Genomic DNA, 19,655 nt, shown 5'->3' with positions numbered 1-19,655 from the left:
TAATAATAATAAAAAAAACACATTAGTGTCAGAAACACTAAAGACGTGACAAATATTTCAGTATAAACACATTTAATGGGTTTCAGGGTGGAGTTTTCCTTTAAGCAAAATCACTAACCCTCAACAGCTCAGTTCTATGTTTGGATTGGATCCTCACTTGTACCCTGCTTTGGATAAAAGCGTCTGCCAAATGAATAAATGTAAATAATCCTCTACAGGCTTGCACAACACTGCTGTCACCATTCTGACCTGTTTCATGGCCCTCAAAGATTAAACTGAGCACCAGCGTGCTCCACTACACTGTAATGTTTTGTATGGATGTCTGAAAGACAAACTGGGTGATTACAAACGATTTGGAAACAAGGTAGTGAATTACTGGAACACCGCTCCAGGGTTCAATCCTGACTTCGGGTTACTCTCTGGGTAGAGTTTTTCTGCAGGTCATCCTTGTGCCTGTGTAGGTTTTCTCAGGGTTCTTCGGTTTCCTCTCAAAAACATTGGCTTCTCCAAATGCCCTCTAGGTGTGAATGCTCTCCGGACCTGCCTGGTCCATCCTGATGCCCTACTTCTGGTTGGAGTTCTCATCAATTGGAAGTCACATGCCGCTGCTGAGATTACTGAGGATTTTACCACTTCAAAACCATAAAGAGGGCTTTGGACCTCAGTTCATGTGAATCGCTGTGCTGTGACGGCTAGGGCTACATTTTCTATGATAGCTTTAGGACTGTAATTGCCACAAACAGTTTTGCACTCGAGTCTCCATCAGTGAACAGTGGAGAAGTTCAGCAAAGCAGACTTCATGTAGATACTGTAATGTATTTTCCTGGTTACACAACTGCACTATTTAACCATGTAGTATTAACGCATTTGTAGAAGGGATTTATTTATTTATAATCGCATTATCCGATGTCACAGATGAGGACGGGTTCACGTTTGATTCTGGTTCCTCTCAAGGTTTGTTCCTCATAGCGTCTCAGGGAGTCGCCTCTGGCTTGCTCGTTAGGGATAGATTCATACATTTAAAACCTATATCCTGTGCTTATATGTTTGTGTAAAGCTGCTTTGGGACAACGTCCGTTGTTAAAAGCGCTATACGAATCAAACTGAATTGAATGTGTGTGCACGGATCCCTGTGATGGACTGGTGTCCCATGTGTTCCCAGGGTAGGCTCTGGATCCACAGATACTGTGACCAAGTTCATGAATGAATGAATGAATGAATGAATGAAAGGATCGTCATTGTGAGCATATTCTGATACATAGATACGTACTGTGTATCATAGAAATCTCTTCAAGTATTGTGATATGATATCGTTCTCATATCGTCCACCTCTTGTTTTAACAGCGTTTAAACATGGAAATACCACGACACAGTGCTCAGATATGCTCAGTTCAATTCAGTTTTACTTGTATAGTGCTTTTAACAGTGGTGATTGTCACAAAGCAGCTCTATAGAAATATATCAATTCCAGATATACTGTTTCCCCCCACCCCCCATTGATAAATTTATTCCTAACTAGCAAGCCAGAGGCGTTGGTGGGAAGGACAAACTCTCTGGGACGACATGAGGAAGAAACCTTGAGAGGTACCACACTCAAAAGGGAACCCGTCCTCATCTGGGTGACATCGGATAGTGCGATTACAAATAATTTCCCTCCTATAACTGTATACTATATCATCAAAAAGTGTAATTGTGTAACCAAGGGCTTATGAGCAATTTATAAGCATGAGAGTCAGAGTTATTACTGAATTCATTATAGTTTTAACTTGAAGACTATTTTCTTGACTGTTCAATGATGGTGACTTGAGTGCAAAAATCTTTGTGTAGCGCTCCTAAGCCATCGTTATTGTTTCTAAGTGGTACCATCCACCGTAATCTCATACGTAAGCCAAATATGTACCTAGTAGATGAACATATTGCAAATGATATGTAAAGTATTCTACAACAGATTTCTTTTGTGGTAATGATTGGAATTACACTGGAGCGTTTGAACACGAAACGACTCAAATGCACCAATTTGTCTCAGTGGTGCTACAGAATCCTGTTAGAAAACCACCTGAACAAGGCGCTTGACTCTCAGCTTCTCATGTGCTTGAGCTCTGCATCCTTCATAAGTCATTTGGGATCAAATTGTCCACCAGAGGAGTCTATTCAAACATAAATTCCGCAATGATTGTTACATTTCATGTCAATTTATGGATGATATTACTTATGGAGACATTGAACAATATCTTACTTTACAGCTTAATATGTTAACAGTCAGGGTTTTTTTTCTCCCCCTAGAAACAGATCAGCATGAGTTCCTGTGTATATTAATGCTCTGTGAACTTCATATTTTTATTTATTTATTTATTTATTTTTTTACAGATTAGCTGACATGATTCTGTTCTGAACTCTTCTCTAAAAAAAAGAAAAGAAGCATGAAGCTGCCTTCTTCATGTATAAAAGTAAAGGAGAAACAAATTGGGGTGGGGAGGATGGAGGTTAGGTTTGAATTCCAGCGTGAAGATTGCATTCATCTGTACTTTGCATGAACTGCCATCTTGCAAAATTGTGTTGTTTACATACTGCAGCGCTTTTCATGAGGATTGTGCAAGTCAGGCCGAGTTGCCAGAAAGTGCAAGTCATGAGCAGCACGTACACTTAACTTCCCCGAGCCCACTAAAACCCACTGGCCGTGTTTCTGTGCTCATCGTTATCCGCAATTAGTCAAGCGGCAATGACGGGAAGAGGAAACCCCCCCCCCCCCCCCCCCCCGGAAAAAAAAAGTGAAAAATGTGTTAATTAGTTTAGGTACAGAATCCTTGTTGATGGATTTAAGATGACAGACAGTAACCTTCTGCCAGGTTTGACTTTTACATCCTGTTACTATGAAAAATACAGGATTGAAAAATCTAATGTTCAGTATGTCCTGGGATCAGCTTAAAAATTTGCCTAAAAAAAGACATTAAATGCCACATCAGACACAGTGTGAGTAATTAGTATTTGGAAAACTGTTGTTATTTAAAAAAAAAAAAAAGGGTTGTAAATTGGATCATCTTAGCCTTCAGTATGTTATCAAGGCAATGGAGATTATTGTTTCTCTAACTGTGTTTTTGCTGGTATGTTCTTTTAAAATTAGCCGACCCTTTTTAGATAACTTCGAGCGATGTGCAGCACCTAAAATAAAAATACTTGTTACCAGTGCGACATAGCGTTGCACAGTGTACGTATATAATCACAGACCTAATTCTAATAATACCCCATTTGTGCTTGTTGTAGTAACCACTCCAGACTCTAGGCCTTATTGGGAGTGCATGACTGGAATGAGATGTTTACATGGCACATTCTGCAGCTTATAGTCTAGCAATAGCATGGAAACACGGACACTGGCCCTCTTTTCCTCGCTCCTGTCTGAGCCTCTGCTAAAGCAGAAACTTCAACTCCTTTCAAAAGGCCCGTACATTTCAAGTGTTTGTTCCTTTCTTCTGCTTTTTCCTCTTAGGTCTTTCTCACACTCTTTCACTCCCCTCTTCTTTACCCCGGGTGTGAGATATTTGCTGTATGGTGCATTGCCAGAATCATAGTGTGGAGCTGCCAGCCTTGCGAGATCGTAGCGCCAGAACACCTCCTAAAAAAAAATCTCTCGCTTTGGTCACGTCGAGCAAGAAAGGCTCCACCCTGATCATACATCACTTGGGTTCACTTCTAATACGCTGATTCGTGAGCTGTGATCCTGTAAGTATTCAGGCCGGTAGGAATGGACGAGGTGTATGGATTTTGAACAAACCTCTAATTCCAGAACCACAATGCATGGAAGCAAGGTTAATCCGCTTATGCTAGTTCTGAATAAACGATAATGTGGCATTGGCACTGTTCCTGTTAATGCCTTGATTTGGTCTGATGGACCTTGACACACCAAACTTAGATTTAAAAAAAATAATAAAAAAATAGAGGTTTTTACGAACGATCCAAGATCCACACGTGAACCCAGGCTAATCACTCCGCATCGATTTGTACCTAAATTTAGCAAGGCACTGTTGAAATCTGAAAGCTTGTATCTGTCCAGCCAGCTGATGCATGCTACCGTGGCAGAAGATAACACCACGTGTCTCTCTGACTGTGCCACAGGCCACAGTCAAAGCCATGAGGTCACGCCGGATAACGGCCACTTTTACTGTCCGCAACAGCTGAACCATATACCGCTGGTAGGTTTCCATCTCGGTTTGTGAGATCTCCTTGGCAAATCTCAGAGAAACTTCACTATGTCTGTTCCTCTACTCTATATACAGCTGTATGTCTCTATGCATGTGTCAGGATGGCCATTTTAGGCAACTTGCTAGTTTTTTTTTTTGTCTGACACAGTGTCTTCAAAAAGTAAGCATTCCCTACAGTCCAGTAATGGCTCAGTTTAGGTTTTTGAACTAGTCACCAGAATGTTATGAATGTTCGAATCTCAGGAATGCCAGAGAACCACTGTTTAGTCCTTAATCAAGAACCATAGAATGTCCCTGCACTCAAAAAAAAAAAAACATCTCTCTTTCTGTCTCAGGAAAAAGAGAGGATGCTAAGGGAACGACTTGTTACTGTTCATTAGCTGCTGTAATGTAAGTAAAGACAGGAACCTGTTTCCTGGATGTTTCACAGCATTTAATGTAACTGTATTTGGATACAAAAGTATGAAATATTTAATTCTTTAATAAATAAAACATTGTATTCGTAGGCAGATTGCTGTGGTATAAGGGGAATAAAAAAGAAAACACTCCAGGGACATGTTTTTATTGGAAAATAATCGACTCATGGCAGTTTGATAGGTTTGGCTGTGGTAATATACAAATGAGAGCATGTCCAGTGTGCTCATTTGTTCATATTCTGTCCTGGTGTTAACTTGAAGAGATGTTCCTATGCCACTTCAGTAGTTCAGTTGTTTAATAATAACGTATTAAGCGGTTTCCCTACATAGGTTATTTTTTAATGGTTTAAAATGACACATTTGGGAATGCTTTAACCTTGAATTAGATTCGGTGTCAGTTAAAAGTCACTTCGGATTGAGTAAATGGAAATGCCAAGGAAAACAACGGAAGAGTAGTAACACTTAGATAGACTTAATTCTACAGAGCACAAGGGAGTGTGTGAAATCATATCTGCTTAGTGAATGGCAGCTCTTTGTGCACACACTCGGGCAGTACATCACCACTGAATATGACTGTGCTGTTCTTTGCTTTGCCCAGTGATGACATCTTCCAGAGCAGATGTTTCCTCGTCAGTAAGCCATGCCAGGGAGATCTAGGATTGACTGCAAGCCCTTAACACGGTGTCCTAGTTTGACTATCGTGAATATAAAAAGCCCTTCGGTTTTGTTTCCGACTGTTTGTGAGCGTCGGCGTTGCTGGAGAAGTGTCGACGCATTAGAAACACTGTTACTTTCTGTTTTAATGTGTAGTACTAGAACTTCTGGATTGCCCTTGGGGGAGGATGATGATTGGGCCAGCTGAGAGATGTGTGAGGTAAAATTGCTCCCTGGACCAAATTGAAAATCTTATTTGCGGGTTGTTGAGCCACTTTAACACTTACATTTGATGGTCGTGCTGCATCCAGAACCTATCCCAAGAACTCTGGGCTTGAGGTGGGACACTGAATGAACTGAGACACACCATGCACACACAAATATAAGGCATTTAAGAGTAACTAGTCCACCTACCGGCATGTTGTTGTTTTTTTTTTTTTTTTGAGAATCTATACAGAGAACATGCAGAGAACCTCCCCATGGAGAGTAACCAGAGCTCAGGATCGAATGGTAAATGGTCTGCACTTATATAGCGCTTTTTTAAGTTTAGTGGTTCCAAAGCACTTTACACTGGTTCTCATTCACCCATTCACACACACACACACACACCAATGGTAGCAGAGATGCCATGCAAGGCGCTAACTTGCCATCATGAGCAACTTGCGGTTCGGTGTCTCGCCCAAGGTCTCTTCGGCCTGTGGAGTCACCTGGGCCGGGAATCGAACCGCCAACCCTACGATTAGTGGATAACCCGCTCTACCACCTGATCCACAGCCACCGAATCAGGAACCCTGGAGCTGTGAGGTGGCAGTGCTACCCATTGTGCATCTAAAGATACTGAAGTAAGCGCACACACTATATGGCCAAATGTTTGTGGATATTAGGTTCATATGTGGGCCTTCTCCAGCGTTTTGCCACAAAGTTGGAAGGACACGTATTTTCCATTTTATTAGATTCCAGCACGATTAATCACTTACTCAACTTAATTCTACATTCTACGTACCTGGTTTAAATTTCAATAACTAGTGCTCATTTACATTTTTTACGGAATTTGGCGGACGCCCTTTATCCAGACTGACTCATGTTTGTCTCATTTATACAACTGAGCAGTTGAGGACAGGTTAAGGACCTTACTCAAGGGCCCAACAGTGGCAGATTGGCAGTGCTGGGATATAAAATCACAACCTTCTGATCAGTAGTCCAACGTCTTAACCGCTGAGCTACCACTGATGGTATGATGAGCTACACCACAGTGCCACAATGGTAATGCCACAGTATTCTGTATGTGCTGGGTGTGGACAGGTTCATCGTTTTCATAGCATGTAAACAGTGACGTGCCCTGCCTTATTAGGATTAAACTTTGAATCGTTTCTGAGTGGCCTCTTAGAGCCGGTGGAGATCAGCACAGTTGGGTAACATGTGTTAAGCAGGATGTAGTAGGAGTCATTTGAAAAATATCTGACAAAGGAATACAGTTTAATTGCAATAATAAGTAAGGAAAGAAACACTTGGGCGCATGCTGTTATAGGAAAATAATCAGCCGCAGGGTGGTGCGATGACGCGTTAGCACCCCGAAGCGAATTCTTTTCCTATAACAACATGTCTTTTAGCGCCTTATTTCTTTCCAACAGTAATAAATAATCATTCGTTAACGTATTAAAGTTCCTGACATTGTGACAGGGTTTACGTGCGCTCCCCTTGTAATTACGATGCTTTCAATAGGACGTGAAGGTGGTATAATACAGCTGACAGAACAGTGTGTTCTCACGGACTGAAGGCAGTAGAGGTGATGATGGATTGCACATCGAGGAGCGTCCTAAATGAGTCAGTATCAGGTGTGAGTCATTAAGAGATGCAGCAATCAACACTGTGTGTGTGTTAGGAGCAGACATGTGCTATCTTTTTAATTAGATGTATGGGAGAAACAAATGGTGAATAACCAGGATACTCCTGTTTAGGTAACCGCTAAAGAAAAAACAACAGACATGGAAGTAGTACATGGTGATAGGACGATATATTGTACATATCAAGATATGGAGTTGAGTTGTTGCCCTTTTTCTACTTACGTTTTCGTGTTAACTAATGCATGTATTTATGTATAATGAGTTCATGTCGTGATAAAATATGTCACATTATACATTTCTGAAATATCACAGGTATCGTGCTATATTTTTCTAACATATATATTTTTATAAATAAAGGTTACAAACTCTGCGTGGAGCAGATTTTTTTCCCCAAAATCTTTTTGCTCACCCTAACCGTACCCTAACCCTAACTGTACTCTAACCCTAAGCATACCCTAACCGTACCCTAACTGTACCCTAGCCGTATCCTAACCCTAACTGTACCCGAACCCTCACTGTACCCTAACTGTACCCTAATCCTAACTGTACTCTAACTGTACTCTAACTGTACCCTAACTGTACCCTAATCCTAACTGTACCCTAGCCGTATCCTAACCCTAACTGTACCCGAACCCTCACTGTACCCTAACTGTACCCTAATCCTAACTGTACTCTAACTGTACCCTAACCATACCCTAACTGTACCCTAATCCTAACTGTACCCTAACCGTACCCTAACCCTAACTGTACCGTAACCCTAATTGTACCCTAACTGTACCCTAGCCTTACCCTAACTCTAACTGTACCCTAGCCGTACCCTAACCCTAACTGTACCCTAACCGTACCCTAATCATAACCTAACCGTACCCTAACCCTAACTGTACCCTAACCGTACCCTAATCATACCCTAACCCTAACTGTACCCTAACCATACCCTAATCATAACCGTACCCTAACTGTACCCTAACCGAACCCTAACCGTACCCTAACCATACCCTAACCCTAACTGTACCCTAACCATACCCTAATCATAACCATACCCTAACCCTAACTGTACCCTAACCATACCCTAATCATAACCGTACCCTAACCCTAACGTACCCTAATCATACCCTAACCCTAACTGTACCCTAACCATACCCTAATCATAACCGAACCCTAACCGTACCCTAACCATACCCTAACCCTAACTGTACCTTAACCATACCCTAACCCTAACTGTACCCTAACCGTACCCTAATCATACCCTAGCTGTACCCTAGCCGTACCCTAACCATACCCTAACCCTAGCCTGTTCTTGGCTCAGAGGTGTGAAACCCGATGTGGGCTTCTGTTGTTGTAGCCTATCTGCCTCAAGGTTTGTGCATTGATGCTTTTCTGCTCAGCACAGTTGTAAAGAATGGTTATTAGAGTTACCTTCCAATCCCTCCAGGATTTCGTGATCACAGAAATGAAGGCAAAATCAAGCAAACTCCGCAATACCCTGAGGAGCTTTCGGTTTTTCAAATTTCAAAATTACCGTAGCGTTTCTGCAGATTTGCCTCACGTGACGTCATCACGAACACGAGTGCAGCTTTTAAAGGTCTCATTTACCAAACAAACATCACTGCGAAGGACCGTGCAAAACAACTTCGTGCGATTGACATTTCAACGATTCGAGTAGCTTTCTGCACAAAAAAAGCACAAAATGTCTGCAAGTTGCCTCGCAAGTTTTGGAAAAAAAAAAACAACCCCACAGCAAAATCAAGCAAATTTGGCCGCAACAATCAAAAACAACTCCTTTATAGACTGATCATATTCTTCCTGGCAAGCTGAACCATTCTGATCATTCTCTTCTGATCTCTCTTATCTGTTGCTCAGTGGGTGTTTTTTGTTTTTCGCACCATTCTGCGTAAACTCTAGAGACCGTCGTGTGTAAAAATCCCAGGAGATCGTCAGGTTCTGAAATTCTCGACCACTGAGATCACCCCCCCCCCCCCCACCCACGATTTTAATTGTTATCGTTCGATCGAGTGAAGTTTAACTGAAGCCCTTGATCTGTATCTGCACGCGTTCATGCTTCGCGCTGCCGCCCGCATGATTAGCTGATTGGATAATCGCATGAATGAGGAGGTGGCGTATTAATCATGGCGTATTTGTTCTATCGTCTAGCCAGTGTATTGCTTCCGACTTGTATTTGTTCGATCGGGGTTCAGTTTTGAAGGTTAAGGTTTTAGCGACGGGGGCAGCGTTCGTCCGGATGAAAGCACATCGCCCACCCTGGTTCAAATTCGCCCACATTTTCTAATGAGATCAGGTTCTCAGAGTTCACTAGAGGCCTGAGTCGGTGTTGACTTCTAGCTGAGTCGCTGTGTGAAGTGCTGCGTCACTGCTCGCTGATCAGCGTTTCAGTAGACGCGAGCTCGCCAAAACTGCAGCGGTGCTCGGCTTCAGCATTCAAATAACCTTGCCAAATCTGCCATGCCACACGTTTCCCAGGTAACAGCCTTCCGGTTTCTTGGCAAACACAAAAGCGTAGTAGTCTCAGGGCCTGTCTAGGAGAGGACACACACTCTCTCTCTTTCTCAAACACACACACACACACACACACACACACACACACACACCCACATCCCCTCCTCACTGCTGACATTTTTCTCTCGTCTCAGATTCCAGAGAGCTGCAGGACCAGTGACGGAGACAGAGAGGGAGAGAGAGACAGACTTGGTGGCGTAGTGAAGGAGACGGACATCAGTGGACACGGAAAGAGGAAAGAGCGTGAAGCAGGAGCGCTTCAGGAGGCCTTCTCCTAGGGGAAACCCTGGCAGTCGCAGAAGTTCTGTGAGTATAGTACGCTGTTTATTTTTTTGACTTGTGCTCTGTTTTCATTGGGTGATGATGTTAGGGGTGTGGCCTGCAGGAAAATAAAGAGCACAGTAGTGGCATGGGTCTGTTTATTATGGAAGCATCAGCTGCTATACACATGAGGGAGTGGGATATGGTTATAAACCACATACGCTACACCAACAGGGATCACATGCTGGATGCAGTGTGTGTGTGTGTGTGTGTGTGTGTGTGTGTGTGTGTGTGTGTGTGGGGGCATGTGTTTATCTCTTGGTGAGGACCAGATATCCACACAAGGATAGGAATATGTGACAGTTTTGACCTTGTGCTGGTCCTCACAAGGAAAAGCACTTGTTTACAAAAAGCTTTAAAAAAAAAAAAAAAGGGTTCTTTTAATCACTGAGGTTAAGGTTAGGGTTAGATTTAGACGTAACATCACATTAATTAGCTGCATTATAATTATGTAAATGGAAGGTCCTACCAAGGATGGGGTTAGGGTTAGACAAACCTGTGTGTGTGTGTGTGTGGATGTGTGTGTTTGTTAGGGCTAATTTGAATTATTATAAAATAATAATAATTTGAATGCCTTTGAATATTAATGATCCTCGAAAACTGACAACATTAGCAGAAGCTCTAAAGCGCTGAAGATGAAAATTGCATTTCTTCAGCAGAGAAGATCACAAGGAGACAGTGTAACAATACGTTTATATCGTCTTCTATTCGTTTCGTGGTTGTTGTTTTTTTTTTTTTTTTTTTTGGATTCACCACACTGTTATCTGGCTTTTCAGCTTCTTCAAGTCGTCGTCACACGTCTTCACCTTTAAATCTGTACACTTATTTTGTGCCATATTTATCTAAACCCAAATGGCTTCCTGTTCACTGTATATGTTCACTGCATAGGAGCATATACAGTGAACAGAAAGCCATATATATATATATATATATATATATATATATATATATATATATATATATATATAGAAATTAGTATATGTGTATGTATATATTTAATTAAAAAAAAAAAAACAGATATGGATTTACATCACGAGACTAAAAGTAAAGCGTAGGATTTTAGACGTTCATTGTGAAATTCACTCGAGCATGTGTTTGGACGTATGTGTGACTGTATTATCGGGATTTTACTCTAGACTATGTTCATCACACAGTGCAGAAGAGGTCCAGACTGCAAAAGGATGTTCATCATCATGGAGTCTAATTTGGATTCCCCAGCATGAGCTGATCACTCTCATTAGAGCTGTTTGCCCTGTAGGCTCTCTGCTGGGTTTGTGCACATTTTATTCTCTGCCTGATCTCAATATCTGTGCACTGGGCTGTTACTCTTCCACTAAAGCTGGAATGTGCAAAGAGGAGAACGTGTGATAATTAAGGTTGTGTGTGTGTGTGTGTGTGTGTGTGTGTGTGTGTGAGAGAGAGGGAGAAAGAGAGACCGAGAGAGATACTTGTCATGTGTGCCTCAGAGCACCAGTTCTCACTCCGGCTAAATCAGTCTCCACATCTGACTGAGCGTACACACAAGCACATACACACACGCACGCACAATGCTAAGCTTGGTCTCATAACACATTATTATAAGAATAGAAAGATGTTGGTAAGCTGATATTAGCGAATGTATCACGTGGTGGCTGTACAAAGAAGGCCATAAAAAGAACGAATGTTTACTGTAAATTCTCTGGATCTGGCGACGTGTTTAAGGACATCTGATGGACATGCAGGACTTTTTGCACCTGGTTAAGATCATTTCACATCTCACGAGTGTCGCTTATTCCACGATTGTCTCAGAGAGTGAACTAGGGCTGCCTGATATGAGGCATAACATCTGTATCGCTATATATCGACATCTCTTCACTGTTATTCGCTTTAACTGGCTGTTCAGGTCTAACTACTGCCAACTATTTCCTTTCGTAACAGTTGAATAAGATGATCTTTGGACACGTGGGGCTCCTCCCAAAAACATACTAGTAGGTGAAATTGCCCCTGGGTGTGAATGCTGCCCTCGGATGGATTGAATTCCCATCCAGGATGTATTCCCGGGATAGATTTCAGATCCGCGACGTGCTTTCCTCTGACTCCGTGGCTAGAAGCTGGTTTGAATGTTGTCTTTACCCTATAACACAAGGAAGGGAATTGATCTAGAGTAAGTGTGTAAGTCGCTCGCTAGCGGATTTGGTGATAAATCAACTCGGAAATTACGTTCTGCTTTGTCTTTGTTTTCATGGTCTTGAATAGAAAGATTTCCATTTCCTCATCAAACGACATTATCCTACAGTAGCTAGCTATTAGCGTCGTGTCTATCGAGATACTTTTTCGCTAGTTGTCTATGACATTAGCTGTAAACTATCTCATACAGACAGACTTGTACTTCGTTGTCGCGATGAGACTTGTTACTAACTGAAGCTACCATTTAAAAACAAATGTATGCCAATTCAATATATGAAGTGGGGATTTTGCATTGACTTGAAAAGTGTGCCTCAGATCAAGTTCAAACAATGGGATCTGGCTAGAAGTATTAGCTAACACAAACTAGCGTTGTTCTAATGTTTCTTGTGAGCTAATATGAAAACGTGCCTGTTCCAATCATGTGCTGTAAAACTTTGTTTGAACAAACCTTCACCCATGTATTAACAGGGCACTTCAATAAATTTTTTTTTTTGGGGGGGGGGGGTTTCACCTGAAAGTGTTAAAATGCTGAAAATTTGGACGGTTTCATTAAAAGAAAAAAAAACAAGATTAAATCTAGTAATAAATCATTCCAACTGAAGAGAATTGGAGTAGAGAAATAGAAATAGATTGTGTTTCCTCAGCTCTCCTGACCGTCTCATCATTAATGCATTCAAACAGCAGCAGCAGCAGCTACTCGTTCAGTGTTGCCAGATCAGGCGGAATCCTTCACGATCGGGCTATTATCAATCAACCTGAGTCAAAAGTGGCACTGGGCTGGAAGCAATCTCTTCAAGTAAACATTCAGTCAAAAGCTTTCGCAGGTTATAAACAAGGAATCTAATTTATTATACTACTTGTTGTGCCGTGCATACGTGTGCCATTTCGGTTGGAGAAATGATAATCATATATTATCTTTTCAACACTAACTGTACCCGCGCTGTACCACGCAGCGGTAAATAATTTACCGATTTAAAACTTTTTTTTTTATTTTTTTTAATTTTTTTTGCATTCCTGCTATTAGCATTTCATTCTACCTGAAAACGGCGTGTCGTGAATTTCGTTTCCAGGTTCGCCCCAAGAATTTTCATTCTGGTTCACCGCTATGTTAAATCTGTGCATATTGGGCAGGTTTGGACTTGTGGAATCCTTTTAAGTGGATTTAACAGAGCAGTTTTTTTGGTCCTGTAACAATGGAGCCTTTCAGACAACAACGTCACAAGACCATACATTTTTCCGTTTAGTCCTTGGCAGATGCTCCTATTCAAAGGAACTTATAAAAGCATACAAATAGTAGGATGCAAATTAATTAAAAGAAATGTGAAGAGAGAGAGAAAGAGTGTGTATGAATGGATTCATAATCTGAAAGAGGAGAGTTTTATCTGCACAGGATCAAAAGCATCCATGTAACTTAGGGCTAAGAATCATTTCAAATTGAATTGGTACTGTATAATAGAGAAACAGACAAAGCATTGTTGATATTTGGCAAGAGAAATAGTAGATGCCTAATAGGCATGTGCTGGTAGTCATTTATATGATACACAGTGTTGTTTGTGGATCATTTTATTTTTTTTGCTAGTGTCCTTAAGGCAGTCTGATTATACTGTTTAAATGCTGAGATTTTGAACATGGTGGATAGAACTGTCACTAACTAACAACCCAGTGACCGTAAAAATTTTCTCAGCGAAATTCATGTGTTAATGCAGTGACTTCTGTGGAATCTGCATCGATCACGTCTCAGACTTCCGGAGCGAGAATAAAATTTCATCAAGTTTAGCGTGGAATTTGCTTCACCGCCAGTAACACAGCTGCTTTGGCTAGATTGATTTCTAAAGAGTTGGACCTTTTTGTACTGCAACTCAGATACAAAAATATGTGCAGACATGATATTTTTTTTTAATCATAAAAGGTCCTGACTGTACATTTTATTATAATTTTTTTTTATCAATACAAAAGAGCTAGTGTTCTGTGCAGGATTACTTCTGTGAGTTTTCATTTACATCAAGTTTCAATTGAAATGTGCATCGTCAACCAGTAACACAACTGCTTTGGCTGGATTGATTTCTGAAGACCCCAGACGATCCCACGAGGTTTTATCCAAAACGTCCTGACTTGACTGTAAATTTAGCAGCACGGAATAGGAGCTGTGGTATGCGAGTTCACGTCTGTGATTTTGAATGTTTATGGTTACCATCTTGAACAGAGTACCATGAAAGGTAGTTGCCAAGAAACTCCCAGTGCACAGGACTTTGTGCACATGTAGGACTTGATTTATTGCACCTAAATTGGCAAAACCAAAATTAATGAAATGGAATTGAAGGTAAAGTCACAGCTAAAGTGCTAACTGTTCCAAAATCCATCCATCCATCCTTCATAACACTGGAGCCTATCCCAGGGGACTCAAAGCACAAGGTGGGGGACGCCCTGGACAGGCTGCCAACACATTGCAGGGCACAATTGTGTGCACACACACATGCATGCATACAATTTAGATATGCCAGTCGGCCTACAACACGTGCCTTTGGACAGAGGGTGGAAACCTCAGAAGCATGGGGAGAACACGCAAGCTCCATGCATACAGGGCGGAGGTGGGAATCGAACCCCCAACCCTGGAGGTGCGAGGCAAACATGGTAACCCCTAAGCCACCGTGCCCCCTTACCCCAAAATCTTTACAATATGGTGGGTATATTGTAAACTCGTTCATTCGTTCGTATGGTCAACATCACACTGGCCGGTCTACAGTCGTGGATGCCGTAGCTGATCGTCTGGGAAACTCCGCAGTCACAGGAGTCAGATGAGGCAGCGCCAAGCATATGAAGGTACTACTGGGTACAGCCAGTGCCGGATCTCAGGCGGTTGAGGTTGACCCAGACTCTGCTCAACGAGGTGTCAATGTAGTCTTGCAGTTACTGAGATGAGGCAGACCGCATCTCATTCCAGGTTGAGTTGATCCAGTCAGGGTGGATTTGGTGGGAGGACGCAAGCTTATGGGATTCGGTGGCGAAGTGCTTGGGTTTAACTCTCAGGCCGTCTGGATCAACTGGTTCAGGAACAAGTAAATTCTAAACTGATAAAAGATTCATTTATTCAGTTTCAGTAAGCGCTTTATCCTGGTCAGGGATGCAGCGAATCCGGAGGCTGTCCCGGGAACAGTGGGTGCAAGATTGGAGAATTCACGCAGAATGGGATGCCGGTCCATCACAGGGCACTATGCACACACACCCACACACACACACACACACACACACACACACACACACACACACACATCGGTGCCAAAGAGGAGTTTGAAAAGTTCAAAGTCTGGGTAGTTCAGCAAAGGAAGTGTGTTCCACCACTAAAGGGCAGGAACACAAAAGTGAAAATGGCACAGTAATTAACATGTTTACAGAGTGTTTGTTTAGAAACAGTTTTATCGTTTCCTAATTAGAGCTTTGAGGGCCTGATGAGGATCGGTATTACGGCTGTGGAAAGTGCTTCAAAAAAATAAAGTAAGCCTTGGTTGTGTGTGTGTGTGTGTGTGATCCTAAAGAGCTATGGAAAGAGAGTACAGCACAGTATCTCAATTTGGATAGCTCAGACAGATACACTTGTAACTGATGCTTCTCACTCAACCAGCGAAAGGGCGGATGGGTGGGTCGAGCTTTAGGGATGGAACGGACGTTTTGAAAAATTGATAACTCTGCAGAGGGCATCCATTTCTTATCTGTCCAGGTCCATTAAAGCACCAGTCAGAATTTGCCAAAAGAGCTCCGTTACAGCTGTGAGTTTATGAACAGAGAGTCCAGAGCTGTACAGTAGATCCTGCTGCATTTTCATCTATTAAAACTAATGATCAAAGGACTAAATGTTCTCAGCGTAATGAACAGAGGTCAGGTTCGGGTCGTTTGAGCACAGTGCCCATAAAACCCGAGCTGAACTCATTGTGTTTGTTTGCATGCAGCATTACTGATCCGCTGTGCGTATCCTTCGGTTCCTGTGGAGTCAATATTGAGTTTGGCAGCAGCTGGAATTCCTGAGCTGCTAATGTGCTGTAATAAATCCGGTTGGATGAGGAGACGGAGGTGGGCTCCTCTTCACTCGCTTTATTTGTTCAGTGGAGCGTTCAAGAGGCTCGGCCCTCTACTCCTATTGGCTCTGATGAGCGCTGCATTAAAACCGATCCTGGGTCCAAATCTAGAACTCGCTCAGCTGTATTTCTAGCCAAGCAAGATACTGAGCACTAATAGGATTCTGGTTTGCTCTGTGAAACAATACTATACAAGACTTGGGTTCTGGAATGTTCAAGTACAGGCCAACACTCAGGGTATCAAAAGTGTCCGATATGGAGGAGCACAGTGGTTCTAGAGAAGTGTACTTGGGTTAGAATATCTGAGTTATGGAACAGTGTGGGGGTTTCTGTCATTCTGTTGATACATAGCGGTCTCTGGTGTTCTAAATTTCTCAGCTACAGACAAATACTCAGGTTCTAGAGTTACCAGCTATGAAAAACACTAGAACTCTCACGTACAGAACAACACCCAGGTCCTAGAATATTCAGGGACAGTCCAGTATCGAGGTTCTAAACTTCTCAGCTACAGACCGATGCTCAAGTTCTGGAATTGTCAGCTGTTGAATAACATTGGAATTCTAGAACTCTCATATATAGAACAGTACCGGGGTTCTAGAATTGTCAACTGTGAAATAGCACGGTTAGACAACAATACCCCAGTTCTAGAATGTTCAAGGACAGACTGATATTGGCGTTCTAAAATCCTCAGCCAGAGACCAATACTCAGAATCCTTAGCTATGAAATAACATCGAAATTACAGAACTCTCGGGTTCAGAGCAATACCCAGGTTCTAGAATATTCAAGGGCAGACCAATATTGGGGGTCTCAAATTCTCAGATACTGTGCAGTACTAGTTCTGTAATTGTCAGCTATGAAGTAACACTGGAATTCTAGAACTCTCAGGTACAGAACAATACCCAGGTTCGACACTCTTCAGAAACAGACCAATGTCATGTTTTTACAATTCTCTTCTAGAGACTAAAGCAGAACTCTTGAATATAGAATAATACCCATGTTCTAGAATACTCAGGGAGAGAACAATATTGTGGGATGAAATTCTCAATACTCGGGTTCTAAAATTGATAGCTATGAAATAACAATGGAATTCAAGAGTACCCTTGTATAGGACAATACTCAGGTTCTAGAATTGTCAGCTATTAATTAACACTGGAATTATAGAACTCACTGGTATAGAAAAATAGGCAGGTTCTAGAATATTCCAGGACAGGCTGTAATAATAATAATAATAATAATAATAATAATGATGATGATGATGATGATGATTATTATGATTATTATTATTATTATTATTGTTATTATAATAACTGCAGGAGTGGGATTAAATAAAACAATCTCTAGTTGAGACACATTACTGTGAGTGATGTAGCTGAGGTTGAGCAACACTTGGAGCCAGAATTCACACACCATGCTGACACTGCTGACATTTCTACATCCACAACATTTTTTCCAGGCTTTCAAATTTAATTAAACTGAAAAACCTTCTGATTTAAGCCCCACCCACTTTGGGTTTAAATCTGAATACAGATATTGGCATTGTGTTACACCACTCCTGTATAGTATGTCAGATACCGTAATATTATTTGTAATATATTTCAGTTTTTGTATTTAAATTTTTTTTATTTTTTTATCCAGCATAACGAATGGCTAGGTGTTCTGAAACCATACTTCATTTATATATGTTATGCTTACAGACTACTGCACATTTTTGTTCCTCAGTAGATAATTATGTATGTTTTAACTGGGACTTGACACTGGGCTTTCTTCCCTGAGACACATAAAATATGTTTAGAAACCGAGGATAACCTTCAGCTAACGAATACATGTTATAATGGCATGCAGGTGACAAGCTAGTTAGCTGCCAATTTAATGTTTATTTTTATTTCACTTGGCTGTATATAAAGTCGGACATTTATCAGCAAGGATTTTATTTGTTTATTTATTTTAGCGTGCATTCATTTTGGTTCGAATTCAGCCAAGTTGCTAAGGAACTATCTCATGCTGCCCTTGTCTCCTCCTCTTGTTATTCCGAGTTGCTCTCTGAAAATGATGTTAAACTGACACCAACGCCAGGAATTTTAAAATAATGACTGTTTCATTTGGCTTGTGGAGCAGTTTCACGTTCGTCAGTGTTTCTGGCCACCAAGTAGCATCTCCTGTGCCAATCTCAGGTCAGAGGTTCAGCCAGTCAGCTGTCTCTGTCAGAGAGATAGAAAGTAGTGAGGAGTTTTTAATGATCGTTTTCTTCAGGGGAATATCAAGTGGCTCGTTTTTGCCAGATGACCCAGTTTAGTTTAGCAACCCAGTTCAGAAGTTTGCACATCCAGGCAAGGGGTGTAAGCTGCACGCTGATCCAGTACCCATCTGCAAAACTTTTTTTCTTTGCCAAATACTATTTGATTAGGAGTACACTGAAGATTTCTGGAGTAATTGAATTTCAGTTTGAGTCAATTTGGAAACGTTAGACTCACAATCGGATTGTAGTGCAGCGGACGTGCGTTTAAAGCTGATCTTTATTTAGCAAAGATATGCACAATACGGACAAAAACACCATGTCGCTGCACAGTGAGGTAGCAATGAGTCTTGTGATATATTCAACCACCGGCTAGCGAACCCTTCATGTGACATGGTTACGTGTTGGCCTGCGTTATTAAAACAAGAATGATTTCCATTTGTTGGATCGTGCGAATGTCGTGAGTCATCTAGAAGCTCTCATCTGGAGCGTCACATTCACAGAAACTCATCTGGAGCGTCGCAGTCATAGAACCTCTCATCTGGAGCATCTGCAGTTGGTCAGCTTGATCAAAGCGCACAATAAAACATTTATGAATCGGTTAGATCCGTTGTTCTCAAAGTGGGCTCTGTCAAATCAATCTTACTAAGGAATACTCGGAAAAGAGCTGTTAATGTGATGCAAAATGTTCTCCGTCTACGCTTCATTCCTGCGTAACTAGGTCTAGGTTCTTTTGGTGAAAAGTCCAGGAATGAAAAACTCATAAAGATGAAGGGACACATTTGCGTAATGAGTTTTTTTTTTTTTTTTTTTTAATTGGAATGTACTCATGAAATTAATGTTTTGTGATCATGGGGGGTCGAATTTTTGTAATTAAAAGGTGTCCCTTGCTGCAAAAGAAAAATTGACAATCCCTGGACTAGTGAGCCAATTTCCATACTTGTGTAATGTACCAGTGTTGGTACCAGATTGCGCCAGAGTGTAAATATTTTATTGTACGCTCATTTATGAACCGAGGAATAATGGATCAGAAAGCACTGTATATCATCACAACTGAGTGACAGGATTACGCAAATCAGCACAAGCTCGGAACGTGGTTGGGCGTCTGCCAAATGCCCTATACGTAAATGTAGTCATTTTCTTCGATCGTAGGTTCTTCTCTTAAGGTAACCATGTGGAATTACACTAGTGATTCAACCTTTTACAGAAAATATGTATGGCACAATTAGATTTATTTTAT

General features: G+C 41.4%; 1 protein-coding gene across 1 annotated transcript in view; it reads left to right on the top strand.

The window, feature by feature from the left end:
- The window catches only part of LOC108274606 (zinc fingers and homeoboxes protein 2), a 44,339-nt gene that overhangs the window by 2,362 nt on the left and 22,322 nt on the right, over positions 1-19,655 (top strand). The window contains exon 2 of the mRNA XM_053686008.1: positions 9,759-9,930. The gene's annotated coding sequence lies outside the window, so the exon portion shown is untranslated. The remainder of the gene's footprint in view (positions 1-9,758; positions 9,931-19,655) is intronic.

This window comes from Ictalurus punctatus, chromosome 14 (assembly GCF_001660625.3).
Source record: "Ictalurus punctatus breed USDA103 chromosome 14, Coco_2.0, whole genome shotgun sequence".
Lineage (NCBI taxonomy): Eukaryota > Metazoa > Chordata > Actinopteri > Siluriformes > Ictaluridae > Ictalurus > Ictalurus punctatus.
Note: the sequence above shows the minus strand (reverse complement) of the source record. Positions and strands in the feature narration are given on the sequence as shown.